The 15,347-nt window shown below is 49.4% G+C and overlaps 1 protein-coding gene across 1 annotated transcript in view; it reads left to right on the forward strand.

Moving 5' to 3' along the window:
- Positions 1–5,714: 5,714 nt before the first annotated feature.
- The window catches only part of Zhx2 (zinc fingers and homeoboxes 2), a 153,751-nt gene continuing 144,118 nt past the window's right edge, over positions 5,715–15,347 (forward strand). The window contains exon 1 of the mRNA XM_036208657.1: positions 5,715–6,112. The gene's annotated coding sequence lies outside the window, so the exon portion shown is untranslated. The remainder of the gene's footprint in view (positions 6,113–15,347) is intronic.

The following is a 15,347-nucleotide window of genomic DNA, read 5'->3' on the forward strand; positions in this document are numbered from 1 at the left end:
TCTCTGAGCTAGAAAATGAGCTTGTTAGTGAGACAAAAATGGATACCAAAGGACCAGTACAGAGCTATTGCTCTCATCTCGGGGATCCTGCCTGCCTGCCTGTGCTTTCCCTCACCAGACACGAAGCCCCCACAGTGCAGAAGCAGCAGCCTTTCCCTGGGAAGCAAAGCCCTTTGTGACCATTCCAGAGAAACAGGAGGTGTATAGTTGATGTATTTGTTTATGTTCTGGGAATCAAAGACAGAGCCTCACCATGTCAAGCAAGCACTCTACCACTGAACTGTATCTGCAGCCCCAGAAGCTGAATGCTCCTGAATAGCACTGGTTCTCTGTTACTGGCTGAGATCTGACAAAAGATGCACTTCATTCATTTAATACATTCATTCATTCATTCAGCAGTTACTTGTGCATTTATGGTATGCCAAGCAAGTTGAACTCTGGGGTTACTTACAATGCACTAACCCAAATTCCTGCCTGCATGAACCTTAGATTCTAGTAGGAATACAAATGAACAAAAGAATGAATGAGCACATGTGAAATAGTATGACAGGAAGCCACTGTTCCTGGAGTGCACGGTCTCATTAAAACTATACTTAGCGAAAGAAACAAATGTCCAGCTGGGTATGGTGGCCCATGACTAATCCAAAGACTCAGAAAAAGCAGAGACAAGAGGATGGAAAGTTCAAGGCCAGCCTCAGCTACATGGTGAGATCCTCCCCACTCCCTACACACACACACACACACACACATGAGAAAAGGGCATTTGACTTTCAATTACTTCGAGACTTGGGGTTGGGCCAGTGAGATGAGTCAGAGTAAAGACACTTGCTGCACAAGGCTGAAGGCCTGAGCTCAGTCCCCAGAACCCACATAAAAAGCGGAATGTGGTGGCATGCCCCTGTGAAATGGGAGGTAAAGTCGGTCAGCTAGTTTGGAGTATTGCACAACAGCAGAAACAAAGAGGCCCTGGCTCAAAAGCAGGGTGGAAGGTGTGTGCTTGCACACACACACACACACACACACACACACACACACACGCGCACGCACACAAACACACACGCACGTACTCATTAATAATGACCATAAAAATCATGATAATTTTTAAATAAAAGATTGGATTTTAATCATCATTCTCGGTTTAGTCAGTGAGCTTGCACTAACTGCCATCATTATTTTTACAATCCTTCAACAGGCTCCTCTGTAGTGTGAAAATGATCACAGAAACTCTGCCTTGTACGGTTGATACAAGGACCAAGCCAGCCAGGGAAGCCAAATGCATAATAACCTCTGATTTTCTTCACTCTGTAAACTTTTGGTTGTGTGCTCTATGCAAGTTCAAGCTGCAAGTCAGACTCACGCTATCAAGTTGGAAACAGTCCCAGCTCCTACTCCTGCACAGTAGTACCGTGGGATTCCTCTCAACAAATTAGCGAGCAGAAATCATTATTTCTCACTTAGGCGTCTAGAAAAGGACGGTGGACCTTCATTCTTAGCCCTGAAGCCACCAGACAAAGGTTGGAATTCAGGATCTAATCATGGCTGGAATTGCTATATGACTTTGGAGAAGTTCCTTTCCTTCTAAAGATTTATTTCTTTTTATTTTATGTGTTATGTGTGCTTTTTTCTACCTGTGTGTCTGTGCACCGTGTGTGCCCAGTGACCGCCAAGGCCAGAAGAGGGCATGAAATCCCCGGAACTGGTTGTCACAGAGGGTTGTGAGCTACCATGTGGGTGCTGGAAATCGAACCTGGATCCTCTGGGAGAGCAGCAGTATTCTTAACTGCTGAGCCACCTCTCCAGGCCTCTGGAGACACTTCTTAACTATCTATTGTCATGTCATAGATATACTGGAGTAATCATACTCGTAAGCAATGGGAGTTGAAGGATTTGATAAGATAATGCATATGAAAGCCAGATGCAATGCCTGGCGCCTTGTAAGTTCTGTTTGATGTTAAGGAAAATAGCCCTGAAAAGAACGAAGGTTGCTCCTGCTGAGGTGGGGTTGGGCAGGATTAAGAACTCTGGCTCTGGACTTTATGGAACTTGTGAAGCCTAATTTCTTCCACTTGCCTGTGCAAGTTGTCACGGACCTCTGAGCTTCTTCATCCATGAGGTGGGGATAGAGCACATAACTTATCAACAACGCTTATAAAATGTCATCAGAGATCCTGGAGGTCCCCCAGGATTCTTCCATGGGGTCTTCAAAGTCAAAATTATTTTCATAACAGACTGAAATTTTGCTTGCCCTTTTTCCCTCACAGGTGGTATAGCAGACAATCTGAAGTGTGTGTGTGCCTGTGTGCACATGTGCATGCGCGTGCCTGTGTCTGTGTGTGTGTATGATGTTACTATGAATCCTATTATTTTGTGCAATTAATGTGTAGCAATGAGACATTTTTAGAATTAATTTCAAATATGTTAACTGTCAGTATATATGTATAACCCACATAAATACAAGTTGTGTGGGGGTCCTCAGTGATTTTTTTTTTAAGTCTAGAGGAAGTCTGAGACAAAACATCTTGAGCACAGGGTTATTGTAAAGATTAAGTAGTGATTAGCATACACATACAAAGCACCTAGTAAACATCACCCTTATAATATTGGTTTCAACACTCCTGAAGTCTACCCATCCACATAGAAACAAAATAGGATTGTAGCATTTAACACAAGTCACCCTCCTTTTATTTGTTCTTTGGTGTGTGTGTGTGTGTGTGTGTGTGTGTGTGTGCGCGCGCACGCGGCGCTCACACATCAAAGAAGCTAAATGAGCAGAACACATCTCCTGCAGTAGTTACAGGCAGTTGTCAACCGCCTGATGTGGGTACTAGGGACTCAGTTCCACCCTCTGTGTTCTCTGAAACACTGACCCATCATCCCAACCTTCTTTTGCTGTTTGTTTTGGTTTTTTGATAATGAGAGTCCAGTGCATGTTAAAAACTGAGCCATCTGAAGACATTGCAGCACAGAAGCCGTCACCTTCTCGTGTCTCTGAGATGTGTGCCCTGAAGATCCTTCCAGGGTCACTGGTTTCCTCACTCTGGCTCTCCCCATGCTGTATACAACCTGTTACCCAGCCAGGAGCGGGTGGCAACGGAAGCCTGCCTTATAGAGGAGCTTCCTAAGTAATTGCTCATCAAGAGGAAGTGAAGCCTCAAAATAGGAATTGCTTCCTTAAGGTTTAGGCAATTTCCATGGAAACAGCCTGCAAAGTATACCTAATTTTAAAGGACTGGGGGTGTTGGTAAAATGACCTGGAAGGGCATAACAAGATAAGTGATGTAAAAAACTGTTGAGCTGGTGACAGTTTTAGTGTTTGTCTGTTTGTTTGTGCTTTCATTATTCTGGCACAGCCTAATTTAGGAAGAAAAGCCAGTGTCCTAGTTACTGTTCTTGCTGTGATGGTAGGCGCCATGATCAAAAGCAAGTTGAGGGATTAAAGGGTCTGGGGTCTGTTTGGCTTATAGGTTACAGTTCATCATCAAGGGAAGGGAAGGCGGAAACTCAAGGCGTGACACTGGAAACAGAAACTGAAGCAGAGGCCATCAAGGAAGCTGCTTGTGGTCTTGCTTTCTTGAGGAGCGAAGGAGCACTAGACCAGGAGTCGCCCCTTACACAGTGGGCTGGCCCCTCCCATGTCCATCAAGATAATGCCCTGTAGGTGTGCCCACAGGCCAATCTGGTAATTCTTCGATTGAAATTCTCTCTCCTTAGGGGATCCTAGTTTGTGTCAAGTGGATGAAGATGACCCAGCTCAGACAACAACCCCAAATTCTGGTGTTGGATGCAAATTGACAGGACTCAGATCACAGGTATCAGATGAGTCTGGGAAAGACAGGGCATGATCCGGATTATAGTTACCAACAAAGCTCCGAGCGGAATCCTGTTAAGAACCAAGAGGATTTTGTCTCCCTAGTGGGAGAGGGAGCAGGAAAGCCAGTCCGCAGCCAGGATTCCGGTTGGGGGGCTTTTTACTTAACTGGGGGGGGGGGGAGCAACGCCCCCTCCCTCCGCCCCAGTCAGCAATAACCCAACCAAAGCTGGCAAGCCACTAAAAAATGTTTGCATGTGCGCTAATTTAATCTTAAATAGGACAAACTCCCGAAAAAACAAAGGTTATCAGAGAAATGGGAGCCCTGGGGACGACCTTAATTTTTTTAACTACTTCCTTCTTTGCAGTCTACGAAAGTAAAATGCCAAAAGAGGTTCCCCAGAGTCGTGGCCACCCATCAGCCCCCAAAGCCAGTCTTCCACTCTAGACTGGGTCGTCGCCTTGGCTACCCCGCAGCACACCGCCACCTGTTGCAGTCCTGACGCCCCGAGCGGAGTCGCAAGCGGCCGCTAGAGCTCGTTCTAATTCCCCGGAGCATAGCTGGCTGGGAAACCCCGACGCGGCGCGCCTGCTAATCCGCAGGGTGGGAGGCAGGCGACTCCCCAGGCTCCAGGCCCCCAAGCCCTCTTTTTCCTCGAATAACTCTTAGTGTCAAATTTGGGTTCCCAGAGCTCGGCCTCCTCGCCCACGCCCAAGAAATTCCCAAGCGCCCACGAGCCTGTGAAAGGGACACAGGGTCCTTGAGGGCAGGAATGCGCTGCGCAGGCAGGTTGCTGCGGGAGGTCCCCCCGGCGTCCCTCAGATGCTCCCTTAAAGCGTTTTAACCTTGCACGGTGGCCGCAGCACAGCAACCGGGTCGCAAGTTCACGGTTCCCAAGGCTGCAGAGAAAGGACACATACACACACACACACACACACACACACACACACACACACACACACACACACCACCCCCGGGTGCTCTGAAGCGCAGATTGGAGACCCCTCCCGCCGGGAACCGGGCTGTCCCAGCTCGGAAAGTGACCGGTCTCACTTCCGAAGGACTCCAGAGTGCGCGCTGCAGGCGTGTGCATTTTCTCTGAGTTTGAGAATCCCTGCGAACTTGGGCTAGACAAGTTTAAGTCAGCTCCCCCGGAGTCTGTTTGTTTATGGGTTTGGAGAGAAAAAGTTTGAAGATCTTTAACCAGACTGAGCCCAGGCGCGAGCGGAAATCCCCAACAAAAGTGATCTGACTTCGAGTGGTTATATAAGTGGGGGCGCCTTCTTCCCCGCCCTACTCCCAAGCCCTCTCGTTGCTATTCCGGGAGGAAAATGCATCTTGCTTTATTTAAAAAAAAAAAAAAAAAAGTTTTTAAGTATGTTATTATTTCCTGGAGCCGGAAGTCGGGCGAAAGAGCAGGCAGAGTCCAGGGCGCGTGAGGCCCCCACCCGCGTTCTGCCCCCACGCACTGCAGGAGGACGCGGAGTCCCGGGTGTTGCTGGCGCCGGGCAAGCCCTAGCGCCCTGCGGTCCCACGATCCGCCACTCCACGTGGTGAGGATCAACAGTTTGTTGAGCTCATCAGTGACACCTTGAACTTTTCATAAAGAAAATGGGTATTGCACCGGGAGGGTTTGGCCGCGGCCGCGCGCCGGCCGGGTTGTGCTCAATATTCAGTGATCTCGCTTGCGCCTTCCCCCACCTCTTCCCGCAAAAATTCCATCGAGTCCGTTACTGGACTCGGACTTTTAAGTTCATTTACTGCCCACCCCCGCTCCCGTTTGGCCACTCATCAGAGCCTTTAGGGACAACTTCCCCCCCACCCGCAGCTCCCTCCTAAAAATGACATTTTGCCGGAGTCTGCCGAGGGGCCTGAATTTCACTTTGTAACTTTCTGCGGAACCCGAGCCGGGGTGGCAGCTCCGGTGGTGGTATCGTATGCAAATACGCATGCTGACGTTACAGATCATGTGGGTTTTGGCGTAGATTCCCCACTGATCGAGGCATTTTTCCCCCTTTTTTTTTTCTTTTTTCTTTTTTTTTTTCTTTTCTTTTTCTTTTTCCCCCCCTTTTAAAAATTTCGGCCAACCGTTCTCCGTACGGGGGCCTTTTCTGTCTGTCTGTCTGTCTGCCAGGCTGGCTTTCCCCACCACCACCACCACCTCTTTCCCACGGAGCCCGAGTCGGGCGCCGGGTGGGGAGTGGGGAGTGGGTGGGGGGAGCCAGCAGAGTTCCATTTTGGAACGCCCGTGCCTCGTCTCCGCGTTCCCAGCCCGGGTCCCCGCGTTCCCAACCCCGGCGCAGGTAAGAAACTTCGCCCCGGCGCGGAGCACCCGCAGCGGGCACCGCCAGCCCGGAGCCCGACACGCCGGGCGCCCGCTACTCCAACCCAACTTTCCCACCGCCGCCGCGGCTCCCGAAAACGTGTTGTTAATGGGACTTGGCCGGCTTAGGGATGGGGGTGCGCGGGAGGGGGGTGTGCAGGCTTTTTTTTTTTTTTTCGGGTGGGAGGAAATCCGCGGAGACGGGGCGAGGGGTGAGGGGAGAACGGAGATTTTTTTTTTTATGAAATAGTTTTGATTATAAGTTTGGATAAATGGAAGCCAGACCGAGGAGGAGGAGGAAAACATGTCTACGTTTCCCTATGTCGACATAAGCCACAAAAAAATATGGCGTCCGCTTTCGACAGGGCGTTACGTAGACCCGACTCTGGTTTTTATTTATTTATTTTGTGGCCGGCTCCCTGCCTTCTTGGCCAAACTGCGGCGCATTGTGCGAACGGGGCAGGTCCCGCGGGGACTCCACCGGGACGTGGACCCGTCTCGGCGCTTTTTTGGCAGCCTGGGGGCTGCGTGGAGCTGCTCCCCTCCCTCCCCCGCTCTCCCCTCTTCTCTCCTCTCCCGGTGACGATTCGCCGTAATGTGGTGGCAGGAAGCATGACGCCGTGTTGAGGCTGCCTCTCCTCGCGCCGCTCCCGGTGGCTGCAGGCGGCCGGCGCGCGGCGCGGCGCGGGCGGCGGACGAGCGACCTGCGGGCAGGGCCTGAGCGCGGCGCTGTGCCCACGCCCGGCTCAGGTGCGCGGGGAGGGGGATGCGTGGGGCGCGCGGTCACCGGGGGCCCGTGCTGTCCCCGGCCCGCCTGGACACCAGCCCGAGCCCGCGTCTCCCGCCTGAGTGGCCGTGGCGTTTTCCAGTCTGTCCCACAAGAGGTTAATCATTGCTGGCGTTGGAGCGTCTTTGTGGCTTCCCCAGGACTTAGGATCCAGGGCTTTGCAAACTTGCCCTTTCCCCAGCAGCTTTGCAGGAGGCTGCGAAGACCCGAGAAGCTCGGAAAGTTGGAAAGCAGGAGCATCACAGGAACCGTCCCTTTGGCCTCCTAGCTGTGCTGAGCTCGGGAGGCGGTGGAGGAAGATGAGGAGGGCTTATCAAACAGGGTGGGTGGGGGAGACCTGTCTCGGTAGCCAAGTCGTGATTTGCCCAGGCTTCCACCTGACTGATTGGCTTCAAAGCCAGTGGGTTCCAGTGTTCCGCGATGGCCTTTTGTTGGGGGCGGGGAGGAGGAGGGAGCACCCCTCCCAGTTCAGAGTCCCAGCTCGGCTGAGGCCCCAGGCATCACTGTCTTTTAGAGTCCCCCCACCCCCCACCCCCACCGAGTTCTCCATTTGCTGCTCTCTGAAGATCTTTCTGGAAGTGAGCAGCTCCTTAGATCTGAGTACAGTCCTGTGTTGAAGCAGGACTTGGGAGACAAGAATGCTTCCATGTGACCCCTAAGCGGCTTGGACTTCCCATAACAAGCCTCTTAAAACACTCTCTATAGTGCTGGCTTTCTCTAGAGTAGAGCAGAAATTAACGCCACGGAAGTGAAGAGGGTGGGAGTCTGAGCGCTCAGAGACTTAAGTCAAAAGGTGATTTTCTGTTTATAAGGGCCTCGAATCTAAGCAGTTCAGGCCCAGGGCAGTAATGTCAAAAAGCATTTGGATGACGGCCAAGTGGAATAAATATCGTGTTAAATGGCCTGTTTGATAGTAAAAATAGACTAATGGAGCCGTCAAGTGGTTCCGTGGGACCAACATAAAGGTTTAAGTTTAAAGTGAAAGTTACATAAAGCTGTTTGTTTACACGTGTTCTTTTAAGGCCGGGGGAAATCTAAGAATAAGATTAAAATGTGTCCCTGACAGTAATCAGGCCTGTGGTGTGTGGAAATATTGTTACTGTGTAAATATTCAGCTCCATCACTGTTCTGTGAACTTGTACCTTGCTTTCTGGAAGGGTTTGTTGTAAGCTAAGGATCCACCTGCAGATAATGGCACTTAAGGGGAAAATTCAGAAGGCCAAAGTTTTAGGGCAAACCAGTGACTTATCATTTAAAGAGAGAGGGAAAAAATCATATACACATATACAGCATTGGATTCCCAAGTTGAAAACAGAGGATCTTGGCTTGCCCAATGGTGATGGCATCCCAGTCCATCAGGCCTTGGTGGTTACTGGGACACCGTGCCTTTAACAACAATGAAAAAAAAAAAAAAAATCATGTTGGTTTTTTTTGTAAGTGTTGCAAATACTTGCTGTTACAGTATCTAGGCCTGCTGAATGGCCATGCTTTATCATGTAATCCTTGCCATTAACCCACAAGCCAACAGCTATTATTGTCTTCAGATACTAGTTGAGGAAACGGAGGGCGCACAGAGGTAGAGCACTCACAGAGGTGGAGAACCTTAGCCGACCCACAGGGTGCAATGCAGTCTGTATTGGAGGCCTGGCTGATTTCACAGCATTCATCTCTGATGCAGGAGGTCATTATGATGACAAATCAAAGGGTCAAGGGCAGGCAAGACTGAGATCAAGAACTACTGCCCCGGGTCTCCACTCAGGGATTCATCTGGATTTCATTTGTTTCTCCATTTATTTGGCGACTACGTGTTGATGTATTTATTCGTTCAGCAACTATCACGTTCCCGGCTACTAGTAAGCTAAGCCCACAGTCGTTAAACATTTTTGTATGCCAGGCACTCTCCTAAGTGCTTATGATTAGACTATTTTGTCTTCATGACAGCCAGGAGATAGAGCGGCTCTCATTCTCTAGAGATGAAGAAGTGCAGGCCTAGAGAGGTCAGCTCGAGTGTTGACCAACTACTAGACCAAACATCTCATGAGTCGAGAGTGTCAGCACCCACACCACGGGGATTCCCACTGCTACAGTGCAGGGCACGGCACCAGACGTTGTGCCGATTGGGGGGGGGGGGGCAGAGCCCCCGGGGCTCAGCACAAAGCTTTGCTCCACGCTAATGGAGATGCTGGTAGGATAAAGACCCCCTACCCTCTAGGAGTTTGAACAGACAGTAGGGGTACTCATTAGGCCCAATCAAGCAGAATTAAGTAAGTGCAATAATTGAGGAAAGCAACTATTGTGAATGCACAAGGGAGGGTGTGATTGTGCGGCTCTGAGGGGCTCGTGGGGAATCTCCTGGAGGGGATGGCTTCTAAAATGACCCATGCATGAGAAGGAACAAAGCCTGGGTGAGGATGCCTAGGACAGCATTGATTCAGCTGCTGGCAACAGAAACTCTGAAGGCCATGGGATTTATCCAGCTGGGACATGTTTGTGGGGTTGGGATGGTGTCTCAGCTATATCGTTGGGAACCCGAACTGTGTCTTTTCATTTTGCCATCCTTATCATGTGGGTCTTAGGGCCTGAGGTTTAAGGAGACTCTTGCGTCTCCAGGCCCCAATCAGAGCTTGGCTATGTGGTGACCCAAACGTGCCAGAGAGAGATGATCAAGTATTTTTAGTCAGGCACATTACTGCCATGAACATGATGGAGTTCTGCTTGTAAGGGGGTAGATGGGAATAGCTGTTGAAATAGCAGGTAGAGCGATTTCTCAGATAAGAAATGGAAGACAGGTATTTGGGTGGTCCTGGAAACTGTCTGCAGCCTAGGAAGTGGAGAAAGGGATACAGGGAAAGTCGTACAGGAAATGATGTCAGATTTCACTCACTGTAGGCGCCATGGCTGCATTCTGAGTAGGGACTGTCATGTACTTAAGGAAAGTTAGACAAAGGCTATCAGTGTTCCTGGTACAGACAACCTTGCTTGGTTCTCACTTGACATCAAATGAGATCAAGGACATTTTCAGACAGGGGCCAGTGTTGTCTCAGGGAAAAAAGATGACAGAATATAATGAAGAGGTAAGGGGGAAGGAGAGAGAGTCTTTAGATCCTGACAATAAAAATCTAAAATTAAGCCCCTGGACTGAAGAGAAAGACAGAAGAGTTCACAGAACTCCCTGGCCAGACAGTCTAGCTCAATCAGTGAGTCTGGATTCTGTGAGAGATTGTGTCTCAAAAATAAATTGAAGAGTGACTGAGGTAGATGCCCAACACTGCCCTCTGGCCTACACACACACACACACACCCCGCAGAAACCAGTCATACAAAGTTCTTTTGAGGTAGTTCAGCTGTCCCAGGAGGTGAGCAGCCCTCTTTTCACTGTGGTTCAGTTTGCGGAGCAGAAGCAGCTGGACAGGGGACCTCTTTGCCAGCTACTTCTTCCTGGCCTCTGGGATTCCTGGGTCCTAGCCACAGCTCTGCCTCTCGCCTTGGCCTTGGCCCTCCCCCTGCACTGCTTTAAATCAAGAAGGTAGCAGGAGTGGGCCTCAGAGCTGTATCAGCTCCCACATGCAGGACTCCCCCAGCAAGAGCCAAGCTCTCTGATTCCTTTTGTTCAAACGCTAGTAGCCTTATGCCTTTGGGAAGTTACTTGACTCTCTGAACCTTGATGTCTGCTTTAAAGCAGAATCACTTATAGCTGCCATATGAATTATCAGGGAGCTTAAAAAGTCTATAAAAGAGAATATATTATATATAATGTATATAATAATAATAATATGTAATGTCTGTAATATGTGTATTATATAATGTGTATAATAACACTGCCCCTGGCACATACTGTACTCAGCAAACCATCATCACCATCATGGTCACTGCAACCACCTCTAGGAAATGACTTCCTTGTGTCCTTGTAATTAACACACTCAGTGTTAATTATCCACCAGGGACCCTTGCCTCTGCCCTGGCACATCTCATTGTGCTTTCCTCATACCAGCCCTCTTCCCAGAACACTGGCACTTACTCTGCGGCAAATCTGAGTGGCCATAACAGTGAAAATCCTGATGAGTCTGGTGCCAGTCATGGGCACATCCTACGTGGAATCACGGCCCACACCCAAGCAGAGCAGTGCTGAGGGCCACATTGCTGTTCACATGCCCCGTAGGTAGACCCTTAAATGGATGTTGTGTGTGACATTGATAAAGCAGTTTTCTTCTGAATTGGGGGAACAAAGAAAGAGAGAGAGAATAAGTCGAGGAAATGTGGTCCCGCCTCCCCTCCCCAGCCCTTCTATAAAGCCCCCACCCTACGGTGAGCAGGTTGTGATATTAAGAAAATCCTCCTACAAGCTGTTTCCTGTTCTGCGCTGGTAGTCGTGCATTTAAGAGAGGTTGATTGGCAATGGTGTGTGTGAGAGAGACCCCCCAAGGAGCAAAGCTATCCTCATAGCATTACATCCATATTTACCCGAATTTCCCCAAGAAATAGAGGACAGGGCCAGAGCCAGCCACCCTGTGCCCCAGTGAGGACAGTTTACCTACTAAAAGCCTCCCTTATACCCCTTTTAGTCCTGCCACACACCCTACTTCCTAATACGAGACTGTTACTGGAGATTAAATCACAACAGTGTTTCACAGCAATAGCATTTAACACAGAATGCAATCGGCAGTGAATGAAATCTGTGTAATATTGATCTACAGGAAGTTCAATAGTAAGGAGTGTGGCCCAAGTGATAACTTTGAAGAAAGAGGTTTGTGGTCTGCCTTTGGGGTGCTCAGGCTTGGTGTGGGATGGAAGCATTACAGGCCTGTGTTGCACTTATCTCATAGAGGAAACCAGGAAAAACCCCAGGGAACTGTTTGACATTCAAACGGTATGAGGAACTGATTTTTGTGGCCCGGGGGACACTGGTGTGGTCAAATAGCGTCAGCTCTTTCTTTGGTGAAGAATCCTTCCCGTTGGGGTCTCAGGACCCACTCGTGAATGGCAGAAGCTGTTGACAGCATGGCCTGGCCTGGCTGGGGTGTTGGGAGCAGAAGGTCCTGGGTACGGCTTCTCTTTGGTCTGCTTCAATGCCTGCAGCTGCAGCTGCAGCTGCTGGGCTCTAAAACATCTGTAGAATGTGGAGGGGGCCTAAGAAGTCTAAGTTAAAGAGCAGGCAGCATGTATGCATGCATGCATGCATCAGCTGCACACAGGTGATAGTTTCAAACTGGTATTAGAGAAAGACAGGAGAGAAACACTCCTCAGTAGGCCAGCTCCACTCCCACAGCTTTGTCAGCTCTGGCTGGTGAAAGTGAGCAAATGCAGAGCAGCCCGCTCACTCAGGCACACCACAAGCCCACAAATCAGTTCATCTGAAGAATAGCAGTGGCTACTGTGAGCCCGACTGAATGCTTCCCCTTTATTCCGCCCCTTAATCCAAGCAGGAGGGATGAATGGAGAGCTATGTATGGTCCACTGCAGAGACAGGGAAGTACATACAGCTCAAAGAGCTGAAGCCCTGGCTCAGGAACACACAGGGAAGGTAAGAGAGTCAGGTCACTTCCTCAGATCCGTTTGTTTTCAGGGTTTTCGAGCATGTGGACAGACACGCTCCTGGCTAGCCTGAAATGACGTGTGGAGAGAAAATTTGGGTTAGACATACTTCAGGGCTATCTAGCTAGTTGCTTTCCAGGGGTTTAGGGAATGGGCCAGCATGTGTACCTGTGTGTGTACATGCAATGGGTACCTATAAGAACATGGTCAGAACTGGGAATCTAATCTTCACCCATAATCTTTAGAGTCCTGCCACCCTCGTGGCATCACTGTGTGTCAGATGCTCCTCGGGGGTGCTGTACGCTCTCCTTGACCTGGACACAAAGAATCCCAATGAGCCAAAAGCTGCAGAGTTGGGACCTGAAGAGGAACTGCCACCACCCCCCCCCCCCCAGGATACAACACAGCCTTGCTAGCCAATGAGGAGCAGGGGTGGAGAGAGCAAGCATGGGGGGGGGGGGGGGGGGGGGGGAGAATGGCTGTGTTGCTGTTTTTATACAATAAAAGAGGATCATTGTAATTGGGAACCTTTGAATCATAACACGTCTGCCCATGGCTCTCTCCAGCTGCAGAGCCATTTAGTTAAATAGCACACAGAAAACTCCTTTCAGTTGATACTACATTCCCGCTGTTCTTAAAATACAAGGCAAGGCTGAATCGCTCTTGCAACAAAGCCTTCTCAGGCTTCCCCCCAAGCCCCTGGGCCTACCCGGGGTCCCCGAGGGAATCTCTGTGGCCTGTGGAGGATGTCATGTTGACATTATTTTCATTTGAGCTTCACCTCTGCTTTCCTAGAGTCAGATCCTTCAGGATATCTGCACACTGCCAGGCCAGTGCCTGGTGTCGTGATGGTCAAGTGATGGCAGAGGCTGGCCTGTCAGTCGGGAGAGAGAGCGTGCATTAGTACCGTGTGTAGGGCTGGGGTGTGCCTTGGCTTTTGTTGTTTGGGTTTTTTTTTTTTTTTACCTTTGGTCCTTTCTCTCTCTCTCTCTCTCTCTCTCTCTCTCTCTCTCTCTCTCTCTCTGCATTAGAGTGATAGTGGGAATCTAGGAACTGAAAACTGAAAGCTGGAAAGGAGGCCATCCTCCAGCCAAAACATTTCAAAGAAAGAGTGAGTTGGTTTTGGGCAAGAATGGATGCTCTAATCTCTCCAGCTGAGACCTCTGCTTCTCCTGATGCTCAGGAACTGCCGTCTACTATCTTCTGGGGGAACTTTGTGTTACAAAATTGATTCTGAGCAGGCAGGGTGCTGCTGCCAGAAACAAGTAGACTAGGAAAGCAGGAAGATTTCTGGTTATTTTGAAGAGCCAGATCGCTGTAAAGGGGAATGGGCACTGTCACTTCAAGGGTGAATGGTGGGCATCCCAACAACTGATATTGCAACTAACAGTGTGCAGTTGGACAGGGTCTAGCCTTGGCACTTTTAGAACTTTTCAGAACACTGGGGTCTCCAAGTACATACCCTACAATCAATTGAAAGGATATTCGAGGAAATGAGTTTATTACCAGGACCCAGGGATGTTCTAGAAAGAGAAACTTTAGAAGCCAAACCTTATGCAGTGGGAGGCAGGCACAGGAGAATGACTGCAAGTTCAAGGCCAGCCAGCCTTGGTTGAAGAGTGAGTTCCAGGCTCCCCAGGACAACCCCATGATATAGGAAGGCCCTGTCTCGGGAAAGGAGGCAGCAAGAAATTGGAGGGTCCAGCTCGGAGTAACTGAGGTCCAGGAAGCTATGCAAATCAGTGCCAGGTCCCACAATCCTCGGGTAGTTGCTTTGTTCTCTGATGCAGTCATTTCAGGCCTTTCTGCTTCCTTGTTCAGCCGACTCATCTTGGTGCCTTTCCTCCCCACTTCCATTCCTCTTCCCTGGCTCTCTCTGAGCACCTGCCAGAGTGACAGATCAATGTCCCTGCTCTCAGGAAGTCCACCCTCAGTGGTGCTGAACCATGGCTGCTGCTACAGTCCGAATGGCTCAGCCTGCTGGCATCATGAGTACAGTTCCAAACACCTTTCTTCTGACACCCCTAAGAAATATTAGCATTCCGTCTTCTGCATTTGACAAGCAAGCAAGCACAAGCTAGGAAGATGTTTGTCTAAGGGTTTCAGAAGCCAGGCAGGCAGTCTAACACCATCTACCCCTGGGACTTGTAAGGTCCCGGGCACTCTCTGCATCCTCTACCCTCTGTGCAACTTGTGGCCTTACTACATGGTTAACATAGAGTGGCAATATGTAACCCAGGTTGGCCTTGAATGCAGTCTTCCTGCTGGAATAGGGAATGTGAAGTTAACCTTTAAATTAGCTTTGTTGAGGTATGTAACATGTTAAATTCGCCTACTTGAAGCATATAATAGTGCTCTTCAGTATATTTACCTACTGCATATAGCCATCACCACTAAGCAGCTTTAGGACATTTCCATCACCCCCAAAAGTAAAAAGTAAACCCCATGCACCCATAAACAGCTGTCCTCCATCTTACCTCCCCGGCTTCACCCCAACCCTGATCAACCATTCTAGACTCTTCGATCTATGCCTTGTCAATCGTATACTCTGTAACCTTTTATGTCTGGCTTGTTTCATGTGGCTTAGAACACTTGAGGTTCATCTGCCATGTAGTGTGTATCAGTGTTTCATCCCTTTGTATCACCAAACAGTACCTCCCTGTGTGGCTATGCCACATTTTGTTACCCATTTCACCAGCTGATTGGCATTTGTGTTGTTTTCTTTCTGGGGGAATTTGAGAAGGTCTCTGTGAACATTTGAGCACACTTGTTTTCACATACACACGTGTTTTCATTTCTATTTGTTTTGTTTTGAGACAGAGTAGCCCAGGCTGGCATTGAACTCACAATGTAGCTCACACTGGTCTGAAACTCTTGATCGTCCTGCCTCTGCCTGC

Source organism: Onychomys torridus, chromosome 16 (genome assembly GCF_903995425.1).
Source record: "Onychomys torridus chromosome 16, mOncTor1.1, whole genome shotgun sequence".
In the NCBI taxonomy this organism is placed as follows: domain Eukaryota; kingdom Metazoa; phylum Chordata; class Mammalia; order Rodentia; family Cricetidae; genus Onychomys; species Onychomys torridus.